This window comes from Schistocerca piceifrons, chromosome 7 (genome assembly GCF_021461385.2).
Source record: "Schistocerca piceifrons isolate TAMUIC-IGC-003096 chromosome 7, iqSchPice1.1, whole genome shotgun sequence".
Taxonomy (NCBI): Eukaryota; Metazoa; Arthropoda; class Insecta; order Orthoptera; family Acrididae; genus Schistocerca; species Schistocerca piceifrons.
The window spans coordinates 368,567,913-368,582,265 of NC_060144.1; the positions used below are offsets into that span (position 1 = coordinate 368,567,913).

The 14,353-nt window shown below is 39.5% G+C and overlaps 1 protein-coding gene across 3 annotated transcripts in view; it reads right to left on the reverse strand.

The window, feature by feature from the left end:
- Nucleotides 1–13,865, reverse strand: part of LOC124805069 (T-complex protein 11-like protein 1) — a 140,797-nt gene extending 126,932 nt beyond the window's left edge. The window contains exons 1-2 of one of the 3 annotated variants that reach the window (XM_047265494.1): nucleotides 13,708–13,865; nucleotides 13,444–13,609 (exon numbers count right to left, since the gene is read on the reverse strand). The gene's annotated coding sequence lies outside the window, so the exon portion shown is untranslated. The remainder of the gene's footprint in view (nucleotides 1–13,443; nucleotides 13,610–13,707) is intronic. The other 2 variants (XM_047265495.1, XM_047265496.1) reach the window with 2 other exon arrangements.
- Nucleotides 13,866–14,353: the final 488 nt, after the last annotated feature.

Here is a 14,353-nt window from a genome sequence, read left to right on the forward strand (position 1 = left end):
AATGGAAAGGAGATAGTGTGACATGGCAAATTGTATTATGTGTACAAAGTCTTTGAAAGACTTTGCAATGATCGGAGGACCATTATCTGAAACCAGGGTGCAAGGAAGCATTCTATGGAAAATATCTTTGAAAGGCCCTACAGAGTCACACCTTCTGTTGCAGAGGGGCAACGAATATTTAAGGAAAATGATAAAGAGCATCAATAGCCAACAACCAGAAAGTGTGTAGAAAAGGACCACCAAATCAATGTGGGCTCTCTTTGAAGGATGTGTAGGTGCTGGCCGAGGTGAAAAAATGCATGGTGCTGCCTTCTGATCCAACACTAGCAGCAGCCTGTGACTAGTTGTTCTACCTCCCAATCGATACCTGGCCAAAACACGCGACAGTGTGCCAACAATTTTGTGCAAAAGAAACCCCCCCCGTGAAGTTGATGTAGTAAGCAGTGGACTTCCTGCTGCAGAGCCAATGGAAACATGATACACAGAGTGAACCCTCTTGTTGACAGGAGAATACAGTCATCAAGAGGGAGAGGCGATGGCACAACGCATAAAAATTCCAAAGCAGGTCCAAAGCCAAGCACCGTGGATGGTCGGGCAACCCATATTGTACCATGCGTACCACCTACTGGAGCACCAGATCCACTTCCACAGTATAGGCAACATGAGTACCAATGACGGGGAAGCCATTTACCATGTGCCTCGCCTCCATATCCAGTTGAAAACAAAACAGGTTCTCCTTATCAAATGAGGGGTAAGGAACGGCCTATGAGGAGCCAGGACAGAGGATCTGCATTTTCATTTTGCAATGTGGGTTGAAAATGGATCTCATAATTGTAGTGGGACAAGAACAGAGCCCAATGCTGAAGATGATAAGTGGCTTTGTCCAGCAAGGATGTCGACAGGTTAAACAGGGAAACTGAGGGCTTATAGTTGGTATTAAAATGAAATTTTACACCATACAAGAACACGTGAAAATTTTTTAAGGCTTACATAATAGCAAGAGCTTCATTTCCACCAGAGAATAATTTTGGTGAACCGTGTTGAGTGTTTTTGACACAAAGACAATACATTGTTTGGAGCCATCTGAATGGCAACGGGCCAGGACCACCCCCACCCTGTACTTGGATGTGTCTGTGGCCAGGACCAGAAGCTTGCAAGGTTGAAATGTTGCAAGACATGGCACAGAGCAAAGACTATCCTTCAGTTGCACAAAAGCAAGCTCACATGCTGCAAACCAAACAAAAGGAGCATGTTTCCAAAGCAACAGATGCAAGGGATGGGCGACAGTAACCACTCTGGTAATAAATTTGTTATAGTACACTACTTTGCTGAGGAACACCTGAAGTTCACATAGATTAAGACAGGCAGGACAAAGCCTTAAAGGTGACAAAATATTATTCCATGAGGCACAAGCCCTGCTGGGAAATTTCGTGACCAGCTGACTTCTTGTTGTGGTCTGAAGGTTAGCTGTCGATAGTGCGAAGTTGCAGGAGTTTAAATGTTGCAGCTCGCAGATGGTCAGCTGTGGTGCTTTAAGGAGTGTGCACCATGGCAAATATCATCAAGATAGTTTATGTAAAGAGAGACAACCACCATGACCTGTTCAAGAAATGTTGGAAGACGGGAGGCCACTAGCGACCCTGAACATTGGCCATTGATACTGATAAGAGGCCAGAAAAAGCAGTAGCTGTGAGCAGCTGTTTCGATGTCTCATCCAACAGAATCTGATGATAGGCTTTAACCAAGTCGATTTTCAAAAAGAATTAACCCCCGCTAACTTTGTGGACAATTACTCTGGGCAACATAGAAAGTAAATATCTGTGCATTATTAGTTACCCTGAAACCACCACTCAACTGAAGCTGACCAGACGGCTTCTTTATGATCACTAAGGGCATAGCCCACTCATTTCAAGAAATTAGTTCAATCATGCCCAATGACATTAAGCGATCCAGCTCCATCTTGACCTGGTCACATAAAGCTAATGGAAACGGATGCACACAAAAAAAGTTAGGGTGGGCAGAGGGTGATGTGTGTCATGAAATTGTTTGCACAACCTAGCTCTGGGGCGAATGGATCAGAAAATCACTGTTTGCCAGTGGTAGGGACCCAAGCCTGGCATACGCCTGTGAGTTGAGCAGGGACATGGTGGCCGCAATGTTGACTTGGAGGATTAATAGCTGATTTATCACCCACACTTCTATGAAATATTTGTTTTGGTCTGCAGACAGTGGCAAACATGATGCGAACAGTGTGAATATTGATGTCCACAGATGAGTACAGTGATTTCTGGGGGAGCACAGATCGAAACAAGGGGGGTACAAATGATGTGGTCTTCACTGTTCCTGCTGCTGACAACATGACTGTATGTTGACCCAATTGGCTCATCTGTACTGCAGCTACCACCTTTTCCCCAAGCACACTAGGCTCCATATGCTGGGGCCGCATGTTGTCACAACACCATCCCTCCTAGACTCTAACTGGCACCCTGCGGCATGGGAAATCTTGAACAACTGTAAAACATTCAAAACCTCTTGCAACATAGTGTCCTCACGGTGCAGGGCACGTTGACGCACCTTCTAATCCAGGGCCGAACGAATGATTGCATCACAGACCTTTGCATCGATAAAAGATTCATAAGTTGTAGCATTGATGAACCAACACTTATGAATGAGGCCGTGCACCTCAGCCGCCTAAGTGCATTACATTTGCTGTGGCTGTTGTGATACTGTTAGAATTCAACACACACACACAGCGATCACACGTGAACACTTAGGACAGCAAACAACACTTATCATTAAAAGAAAGCGACACTGATTCCTGCAGAGCAGCTATCTGCCACAGTAAGCTATACATATGACGGAGGTATCCATAATAAGATAATAACTTTACAGACTTTCTTGTCAACCCTCAGAAGGTATGAAATGTTGAAGCTGCTTCTTGTACACATCCAAGTCTTCCACAGATTCCTCATAAGAGGGGAATGGTGGCAGGTGATCAGACAGTGGCCGAGCCTGGGTCAACACAGTAAACAACCGTTCCACCATGGCAGTATGTGCTGGCTATTGTTGCAGAAGGGACTTGGGTAAAGCCTCTATTGAAAAGTTGAATGGCAGAAAATGACAGAATGCCAAAACACAAAAAAAAAAAAAAAAGTAATCCCATCCTTTTTGACATTCAAGCTCTAACTAGATACACAAGGAAATATGCGGCCATAAATAGAGATCCACATGGAGTGACATTAACGAAAACAAATGTAGGTAGAGTCATGGAGTGACAACAACAAAGTCCAGTGAAGGCAGTTACAGTCTCAAATACATTAAGAAAGAAGGCCCACAGCCTTGTGCATGTCCTAATAAGTGCTGCGGGCACTCGGCAGACTAGGTGATGGTGGCCGTACTGTTAGTTGTGGGCACGCCATACGAATGTTGGCACGCACTATGCTTGTCATAGTGGCCCAACTTATGACTACTGTGAATGGTATGTGTAGCAGTCAGGCAGGTTACTACAGGTTTTATGTCTGGATAAGTTGCCAATGTCGAATTCTGACTGTTTTGGCTTCAGCCCCTACGAGTGCGACCTTGTTGGATTCACTGCTTTGTAACCAAATAAAAGTAGCCAGCCACAGTCGGATCAGAACCTGAAGGTAAGCAGCTGACTAATATGAATGAAGTGCAGTTACTACAGCAATATCTTACATTGCACCCAAGGGCAATGTAAACAGTTATGTCTGGAAAGAATCAAACAGCACATCTGAAGTGCTGAAATGACTGTATTTGAAAGACGAGATGTCATGAAACGCCAATTAATATGTTGACAACAAACATCCCAAAAAGGCAGTTCACATGCTGATTACTTTGAAGGAATAGATATCCTCTTGAAACTTAGTGCTGATCAGCCACCTGGGCTCTGCATGTTGTTGTATACCTTGGGACAACTGCTGTTCTGAAATCAGTAGGTATGCTCAATAAAGGCAAATGTCACCAAGTAAAAATACAGGGTGAGCATGAAGTCTTGCCCTGATTATAACAATTTATTACAGAATAACCGCTTGACATGATAATTTACATTTGATGCTATTACATAGGTTAAACTTATTTGTTTTAAGACCACTTACGTTAGTAAACCTCAATGTGTGCTCCCTTGGTAGTTCAGAGAATGTCAAGGCGGTATTCCAGTTCCCGCTAGGTGTTTTATAACTTGTGTTCTGTCACAACACCCACAGCAGCTTGTATCCTAGCCCTCAGTGCATTGACGTCAGCAACTGGTGTGACGAAGACTCTGTCCTTCATATAGCCCCAGAAAAAAAGATCAAGGAGCGTAATGTCTGGAGAGGGGTGTAATGTCCGGATCGGTGGATTGGAAGAAACGATCCCACACCCTGGCCACCCCACTCTCCAGACATTACGGTCCTTGACTTTTTTTCTGGGGCTATATCAAGGACAGTCTTTGCCATACTAGTTGCTGACGTCGACAAACTGAAGGCTAGGATACAAGCTGCTGTGGGTACTGTGACAGAACACACAATGCGAAACACCTGGCGGGAACTGGGATACTGACTAGACATTCTCTGAGCTACCAAGGGAGCACATGTTGAGGTTTACTAACATAAGTGGTATTAAAAAACTAGTAACACTAACCTATGTAACGGCATCAAATGTAACTTATTACGTCAAACAGTTATTCTGTTGTAATTTTTATAAACAGGGCAAGGCTTTGTGCTCACCCTGTATAGATAAACTGCTGCCACCATGTTAACAGCAAAAAATTGAAGATTTGGGAAGAGTCATTGCAAGACCACCGGTATAAGAGATTAAAAACGATATTATATCAATATCATAACCAGAAAGGACTGTCAAATGAAACTATGAAACAATAACAGACACACTCAAACAAAAGGGTGCCATCTTCTCACATTGTATTCTTGTTTTTAACTGGCCTAATTTCTTCTGAATAACTATAAAGCTTTCAGAAGTTTTGTTTACATCTTATTCATTTAAATTGTTTCCATTATGCAAATATATTTTTCATCTTTGATCCGTCTGTTTCCTAAAATGACACTGATTTTCATCTGTATGATGCAAAATATCCTTTGTCCACTCATATGCAAAATAGATGATATTAATCCATGATACCCACATTGATTAATATTTAACAAACTGTAGATTTTGAAGGTGATGTCAAAGTATATATACTCTTTTTATGTGACTTGCTGTTTACAAAATGTATGTGCTTCAAAAGAAAGGCATTATACATTCACAATATTGACAAACATTTTGTAAATGATGAGCATGTCCTTCTTTGTTAAGCTACAGAATGCATTTTCAACAGGCTTCTGCAAGCTGTGGAAACCATGTTTTTTAAGCCAAAGTGTAAAGCTTTGCTGTTGACAAACCCTTTTCATTCTCTCAGAGAATACTTACAATACTTAAGCTTTTTACAGTAACTTATCAACATTAATACAATTTATAATGAGAACTTAGGATTAGTGCTGGGTCCAGCCATTCTGATTTTGGTTTTTCAATTTTTTTCTCAAATCATTCCCTACATATACCTGGTTGATTCCTTACCTTCTTCACCCCCTGCCCATTGGTAGTAGCTATAAATTAACTTCTTCTGCAGATTGTTATTATTATTACTATTATTATTATTATTATTTACTTATTTATTTTGGAAAAACTGACAGAAGCCAATCTCAGTAAAGACAAGTTTGGACTATGGATAAATGTAGGAACATCGAGGCAATACTGACCCATTGACTTATGTTAGAATGTAGGTTAATGAAAAGCAAACTTATGTTTATAGCATTTCTAGACTTAAGAGAAAGCATTTGACATTGTTGACTGGAATGCTCCCTTTGAAATTCTAAAGGCAGCAGGTATAAAATACAGGGAGCGAAAGGCTATTTACAACTTGTACAGAAACCATCTGGCAGTTATAAGAGTCAAGAGACATGATAGGGATGCAGTGGTTGGGAAGGGAGTGAGAAAGAGTTGTAGCCTATCCCCAATGTTATTCAATCTGTACACCAAGCAAGCCATAAAGGAAACCAAAGAAAAATTTGGTGAAGGAATTAAAGTTCAGGGAGAAGAAATAAAAATTTTGAGGTTTGCTGATGACACTGTAATTTTGTCAAAGATAGCAAAGGGCTTGGAAGAGCAGTTGAACAGAATGGACAGTGTCTTGAAAGGAGGTTATATGATGAATATCAACGAAAGCAAAACAAGGATAATGAAATGTAGTTGAATTAAATTAGGCGATGCTAAGGGAATCAGATTAGGAAAAGAGACACTTCAAAGTAGTAGATGAGTTTTGCTATTTGGAGCCAGCTGATGTAGCCGAGCAGCTCTAGGTGCTTCAGTCTGGAACCACGCGACTGCTATGGACGCAGGTTCGAATCCTGCCTTGGGCGTGGATGTGTGTGATGCTCTTAGATTAGTTAGGCTTAAGTAGTTCTAAGTTCTAGGGGACTGATGACCTCAAATGTTAAGTCCCATAGTGCTCAGAGCCTTTTTTTCCCCCTATTTGGACAGGAAAATTACTGACGATCTCCAAGTTAGAGAGGAGATAACATGTCGACTGGCAATGGCAAGAAAAGCATTTGTGAAGGAAAGAAATTTGTTAACACCAAATATAGATTTAGGTGTTGGGAAGTCTTTTCTGAAAGTATCTGTCTGGAGTTTAGCCACGTAAGGATGTGAAACATGGACAATAAGTAGTTTAGACAAGAAGAGAAATGGGGTGCTACAGAAGAATGCTGAAGATTAGACAGGCAGATCACATAACTAATGAGGTGGTATTAAATGGAATTGGGGAGAAAAGGAATTTGTGGCACAACTTGACTAGAAGAAGGGATCCGTTGGTAGGACACGTTCTGAGACAGCAAGGAATCACCAATTTAGTACTGGGTGGAAATGTGGGGAGTAAAAATCATAGAGGGAGACCTAGAGATGAATACAGTAGTTATTTGGAGATGAAGAGGCTTGCACAGGTTAGAGTAGCCTTGACAGCTGCATCAAATCAGTCTTCAGACTAAAGACCACAACAACAACAACAACATATTACTATTATTATTTTATTATTATTCCATGTTTACAGTAGAAAATATGGGTTACTGGAAACTATGGCACAATGTTTTCATTTCTCATGAATTTCATGAATATCCTTGTCATTGTAAGTATCACTGCTTTCTGTTATCAACCTCTAAGTTTTACTGGAATTTTAGTTTCCACAGAACACCATGTACTTTGTGGGGTATGACGGCCGTGATTAAAATGATTACTGATAATGTAAAACCATGTGTAAAACGTCACTGTCTCTGTAATCGTTACATCAGTTTATTGTTGTTCATTATTTTTTGTTTGATGGTAATTTGTTGTTTGGAACTGTGCACAATAGCTATATTTATCCATACCAAAGTGGTAGCCAACTACTGTTTACAATACAGCTACCACAGCAACAACCAACCACAAAACAAGATTGCTTGTGCCTTCCATTTTGTTTGCCATTGTCATACACGCTCTGCAGACAATAATTACTGACACAGTTATTGTGATTCATTTTCATCACATTCTTTGTCTCTTTGCACTATTTTTTTTAATAACACACACAAGAATGTCTGCAGTTAATAATTAAAATGCGCAGCAAGGTGAGAAGGCTATTATGATGGTTCAGTGTGAAGTCCGTACTGCAGGCTAACGGAAAACATACGAAGGAATTCAGTACTGAATTGCACAGCTGTTGCTGCTGTGGTCTCATTGTTGTATAGGTAATTGGGAACTGCCAACACTGTTCCCTTCCAAGTGTAACTGTCAATCATTTCGTTTTTCTGACCAAAGAACATGATCAGTATGTTCGTACAAGTTACTAATGTAGGATAACTTGGTAAAATTGGTTGGTCACAGTATACTGCTACTACTCATTTTGTAGTTCACTTTAAGGTTTGTATTTGACTTTTCCCTAGTAACATTGTTACAAAGATGCCCTTGCAAAGGGTTTGACATCATTTGGTGGTTTTTCTAACAGACACACAAGTTCATGCAATAGTGATGGGCATGACTTCATGGGGAAAAAAAAGTAAGTTGTCTCATACCGATTATTTTATTTTACATTCATTGTTGATATCCACAAAACCTCACCACATTACCAGATCCATACTAGTTCCTCTGGCAGACGTACTCAAAGTCTAAATGTTTACTATAGGTGAAACAGAATTTTGACGTAATTTCCACACCTGGTACTTTCCGTGTATCTAAGGAAGTAGCTGAAACTTGCCCCATTCAGGAAACATGTGAATGTTTCTGCCAGCTACTGTCAAAGGACACAATAATAATACTTGGTAAAAATTCAGCCCTCTCTGACAGGACTGCTTCAGCAGCTTTCTTCACTGAAGACTCACAAACATCTGCTACAGCAAAACTAATAATCCTGTTATAGAAAGTAAATCTCGTTGGTGACTGAAGAGCACCCAATATTGCCTACAACATATTATGTGCAATTCTGCTTTTTCCGATTAAAATAAGGTCATAAACACGCTGTAAGTTGTTTCGAAAATTTACTTTTTGTTGTTATGTGAGGTCATCATTGAGCTAAGAATCCTCATGTCACACATTTCATCATTAACTAGTTCATTATTCTGGTTCGGTGTAGACCATTTTCAAATAAAGAAACATCGCTATTACAGTATTTGAACTTAATAAAGTTCCCAATGAGCTGAGGTAGTAACTTAAGGCTAACAATAACATCGCCATCCTAATTCACAGCAACAGAATTCTCACTGATACATTCTTCAAAAACTGAAGCTTTTTTCCATGTAGACAACTGTTTTATGTAGTTTGCTTGTCATCTGTGGCATTTGGCATCGATGAAACGGTAATACGAAGTTTCACATAAGATATTATGCACAGTGAATTACTTATTCCTTCTAAATTTCTCTTTTTATCCAAACCTCCTTATTCTTGTCATTTTCCACTCACAGAAAAAACAAGCGAAATCAATAACTCCAACTAGTAAACAAGTTAACTTACAATCAGTGACAGTTTGATACTGATCATTGTTGGTAGGTGCAAACCAAGGTGAAACATTAATGTTTACACAAAATAATAAATGTAATCTAAAAACAGCTGCACTTCCCACACACACCAACATAAACAGCAGCTTGGCACCTGAATTACTGGATGCTGCAAAAATATCTATTTTATCTAAACTATACATCATGCTGACATGAAAGAAATTTATTTTTCTTTAATTTAATCGTATGGCTAGGGCCCTCCCCATTGGGCAGACTGTTCGCTGGTTGGGCAGACCGTTTGCCGGGTGCCGATGTTTCAATTTGATGCCACATCGGTGGCCTGCAGTTGATGAGGATGATGACGAGGACAGCACAACACCCAGTCCCTGGGCAGAGAAAGTTCCCTGACCCAGCCGGGAATCAAACCTAGGCCCAGAGGATTGACATTCAGTCATGCTGACCATTCAGCTACTGGGGGCGGACATAAAGAAATAACACTGCAGAAAAGTCCAAAGAATGCAAAAATACAGGCTATCTCAGAATGCTGATACCAATTTAAAGTGGTGACAACTCTGTAATTAGAGGCAACACAGAGGCAGTATTTGACACACACACACACACACACACACACACACACACACACACACACAGAGTCATAAAATTTTCAGTCATATTTAATATCATTTAATGCACCCAATGTGAGCACCCTTGGTGACACACAAATTATCCAAATTTTGCATTTGAGGTTTGACACTTTCAACAGTTTAAGTCACACAATGGGAGCATATTTTGTACGAAGTGTGACATATACCTTCATATTAATATATCCCAAAAAGAAAAGAAAATGCAATAGGAGATGGAGGTAATGTCTCATGATACTAATGGCCATGCCTTTCAATCCAGCGATGTGGAAATCGTTCACCCAATTACTCCTCCATGTATGTCCAATGAGATGGTGCTCTATCTAACTGCAACAATACACATGATTCTCAGTACATGTGGCTGACATGGTACTTGTCTTACTGATTTGGAAGGTCTTATGTGCTTCATGATCTACGTAAAATGCCTGTTTTGACATCACATTAAGAGTTGTTCGCATCTTATCTTTTCCTAGGTCTTCCAGGATCTCTTTTTCCTTGTAGCTCACACAGCCTTATCCAATCTGGCAGTCTATCTTCATTCATCTTGCTGTTACATTCTTTCCATTTTCTTCATTTACTCTTCCTCCAATATTATAAATATTAAGCTCTGTTCTTATGTCTTTGTTACATATTCTGTCTAATTTTGAGCAACTTTCACTCTGTCTTAAAAATTTCATTTCCGCTATTTGAATCTTGCTTGTTTCCTCCTGTGTAGGCACTGAAGTCTCACTCCCACAATTTGAAGCTAGTGTGGCCATTGTTTTATAAATTTTGATTCTAATGTCCCTTCTTACCTCATTATTCAACATTGTGTTTATAGTACCATATATGTACTCAAAATGTTGAATCATAGTATCTATATTTTGATCTTTATTGGAAATTATATCTGCTACTAGACAAAAGAAATGAGTGACCTGTTCTGTGTCTTAATGATTTGGACGGTGATTGTGTAAACACTGTTTGGATGTTTTTGACAGTCTCTGCAGACATTGGAAGTTACCTTCTGCTTTTGTTTTCTTTCTAATCGTGCTAGTATTTGGAAAAAACTGCATCCATTTCTCATAAGTTGTTCTAAACCATCAATGCGCTGGTTTGGAGATTTCATTTGATTAAAACTGTTACTGATATACCCCAACATATAGAGGACACCAGGGCTCAAAAATATAGTTTCTTTCTACCAGAGGCATCCAGTACTTTTCTGTGGGCCAACCAATCTCTTCCTTGGCCTTTCTTGTTATGCAAAGATTGTGCATGTAACACCAGTTCAAGTACAATGTCAGAACAAGTGCAGCCCAGATAAGGCAGACAGGATTTAACAGGCTAGAGCAGCGTTGATCTACATCAAGTAAACTTAACTAGCAGGTGGGTCTCTGGTAACACCAGATTGCTTGCCTGTTACTCGGCCAGTTAAATGCTGAAAGTAATTCACTGAAAACAACGATGCACAGATATTAATGGATATCACAAATTAGATTATAAGCTTCACATAGTAAGGAAGTGCACTCTCTCTCTCAAGCGCACTTCATTGTGATAACGAGTGAAATAGTGGCCATAGTACGACAAGTAATTTACGAAGGAAAGAGAGAAGTAATAGTGTTTGTAGACTATTTGATGATTTGTGGAAACAAAGTGGAGAAAGTGCAGAAGCAGTTAGACATATGGCAATGAACAGTACAAAGATACGAGATGATATGTAGCTTTAGTAAGTGTGAAATGACGATCACAACCTGCAAGAAGGATAAAGTAACAACTGGTGGGGAATGACTAAGGAAGGTGGAGACTTACAAGTATGTGGGAAGAGAGAGAGAGTGTGTGTGTGCGCACCATACAGGGGCACAGAGGTGTGTGTGTGTGGGGGGGGGGGGGCGGCACACGTGTGCGATCACATGCAGGAAGATCAGTCCGAAAGCTAGCAGGTTTTCTTTCTTTCCTGTGGGTGACTGTCAACAACTTAATGCTTCTGTTTTTCAGTGAGCTTCTCTTTTGCTCCTAAATTATTTACAGAAATATTAGACCAGCCTCATAGACTCGTGAACTCTGAGAAACAAGATTTTGAAACACTCTCTAGTAAACCCTATTTGGTAAGCGGACAGATACAGGAACCCACACATTTATTCAAACTTACAATTATTCCATTTATAGACAGAAAGGATAAAAAATATGAATGCAAACACAATTCTGTGTGTCCTGAATCTCTAATTTTACCTATATGATTCCTGCATAATAAGTATTAATAACAAGTAATATATTGAGCACATATAAAATAACAAAAAAAAAACCTAAAATAATTTAATATTAGGCGGCTCATTAAAAACCAAGTTCTATACCAAAACAAATATCCTGCAAAATCACTGTCATTCAACAACACAACGCAACACCATATAAATGCTGATACACTATTATGCAGGCCTAATCAACCAATTAACATGAGCCAAAGTATTGAGGGACACCATGGTTTCTGTTCTCTGATTAACCCCTCTGTAACATATAAAATGATAATCTCGATAAATCCTGATACTTTCACTTTTATTTGTCTTTTGTCTTCTCTTCCTCCTCTTTCCCCTTTCACATCACGATGTACAGTACACTCTGCTGCCCACTGTTTCTACATATACATCTGTATTCTGCAAAATAATGAAGCACCTGGCAGAGGATATTTCCCACTGTAATTTGTACTACGGTTAATTCCCTTTAAATTCACAAATGAAGCATGAGAAGAATGACAGCTTAAACGTCTCTCTACATGCAGTAAATAGTCTACTCTTGTCTTCATGGTCCCTGTGGGAGAGAGATGTAGCAGGCGGTAGTATCTACCTGGACTCATTGCTTGATACTGGTCCCTGAACCTCTGTAAGCTACTTTTCATGAGACACTTGCCACATATCTTTAGGTGTTAGTGAGTTGTATCATACATGTAAAGTACCTTATATCCACCTATCTTTACGTGTTCTCAAGTTGTATCGTATATGTGCATTACCTTGTATGCACCGCAGTAATCAAGAGACTTGTCTTATTAAAACAGCTTTTCTGAATTTACACCACAGTTATAGTTGCTTATAATTAAAAGTGTGTTAAAGGTGAAGTGAATATACAGCTCAGACTACATTACAGATAAACCTATTAACACACTCTTTACTTCTTAATTACCTGATTCTGGAGCTTCTTCAACTCGCAATCAAATTGTCACATTCCCACTCAGGCTAAACAACAGATCAATCTGTCATCACACCGAAGATCAAGACTTCGAGGGAGGGGAGGGGGGGGGGGGGGGTTGCAGTATCACATATCAACATAACTTTTAATTTTTGGAGAAAGCTTTTACATTGCAAATTTACATGTAACCCATTACATAAGACCACACTTTTTTGAAGTGGTGTTCTTGAATAAATGCTTTGCGGAGTTCTTACTGAGTTCAGTTTTTCAATCTAACACAGCAAGAACCACATGAAGCGTTTATTCAAGCTATCTGTATTTTATTTCCTTAACAGAACATGTAAGATTGCAGTTGAAGATACCACAGGCTGTGTAGTAGATGAGACACAAATGTGGGGCTTAAAAATTGTTGTCTAGTCTAATATGTTTCACAGCATATGAGTTTTAAGAGAAAAGTGGTACAATTGTATTTCATTTAAGTAAATGTTATAAACTATAGCCTATTTAATACCATTTGGGTACACATTTACAACTTGAATCATTACACTTTCAATTTTGTCCCAGTGTTTACATAACTATATAATGAAATTATATTTTTAATCCAGAAAAAGTATGTTAACTCAACGTCAATTATTACTTACAACTGTTAATTTCTGTTGCTCCATTAACTTTGACTCTGAATTATGACGTCGGATGTTCCAGTTAAAAATGCATAACTGTAATTATCTCTCAGCGCGATACTGTGGCAAAAACATGATACAAATAACGCCACAAACTTCCGTGTTCTTTTGATGACTAATAGCAGAACTAAATAAGGGAAAGGAAATAGTTAAAATCCTTGGGACACCTTATATAGTAGTTTGCAAACTCTGACTCATAAGCAGTCCTGAACTGTTATCACTTACGAAATAATTGGTTTTCTTTCTTGACGTATGAAAACTGCACAAAAAATTTTGCTGTATGCCTAGACTTGGGGAAATTTGTTTCATATCCTATGTTTACTTTTGTTTGGTTGAACATACAACGCAAGGATTGCCAACGTAACCTTAGTATGTATATTTTTGTTTACTTCCACGTCTAATTTGCACTGGCGCCAGTCTTCAAATTATTTAAGCTAAGTTCTCACAGACAATGAAAACTTGCACAAGCATGCACCCACCATCAGCTTGGAGGCTGTTTCATATCATAGTGAAAGTGAACTATTACGAACGACAATTCCTCTAGCGGAAACGGTTTGCGAAAGTGAGCGAACAGCATTCGGTCGCACTCGTTTTTCGTCCACAGACGCTTGTTCCAGTTAAGCAAACTGCCTTAACTCGGCGCTTGCAGCAACCATCTACTGGTCTGCGCAAGAACTACTTACAAGTGAATTCTGTGTGGACAATAGAATGGTCGGAAGAGAACCAACGAGTTAAAATTTTAACTCGTTGAAGAGAACATAACGACAAGGCTGCTCCCACCATAGCTTGTAGGCCTGCTTAACACGGGAGCGAATGGAGGCAAACACATGCGAATCAACATTCGCGGACAGTTCACCCGTGTTCAATACTA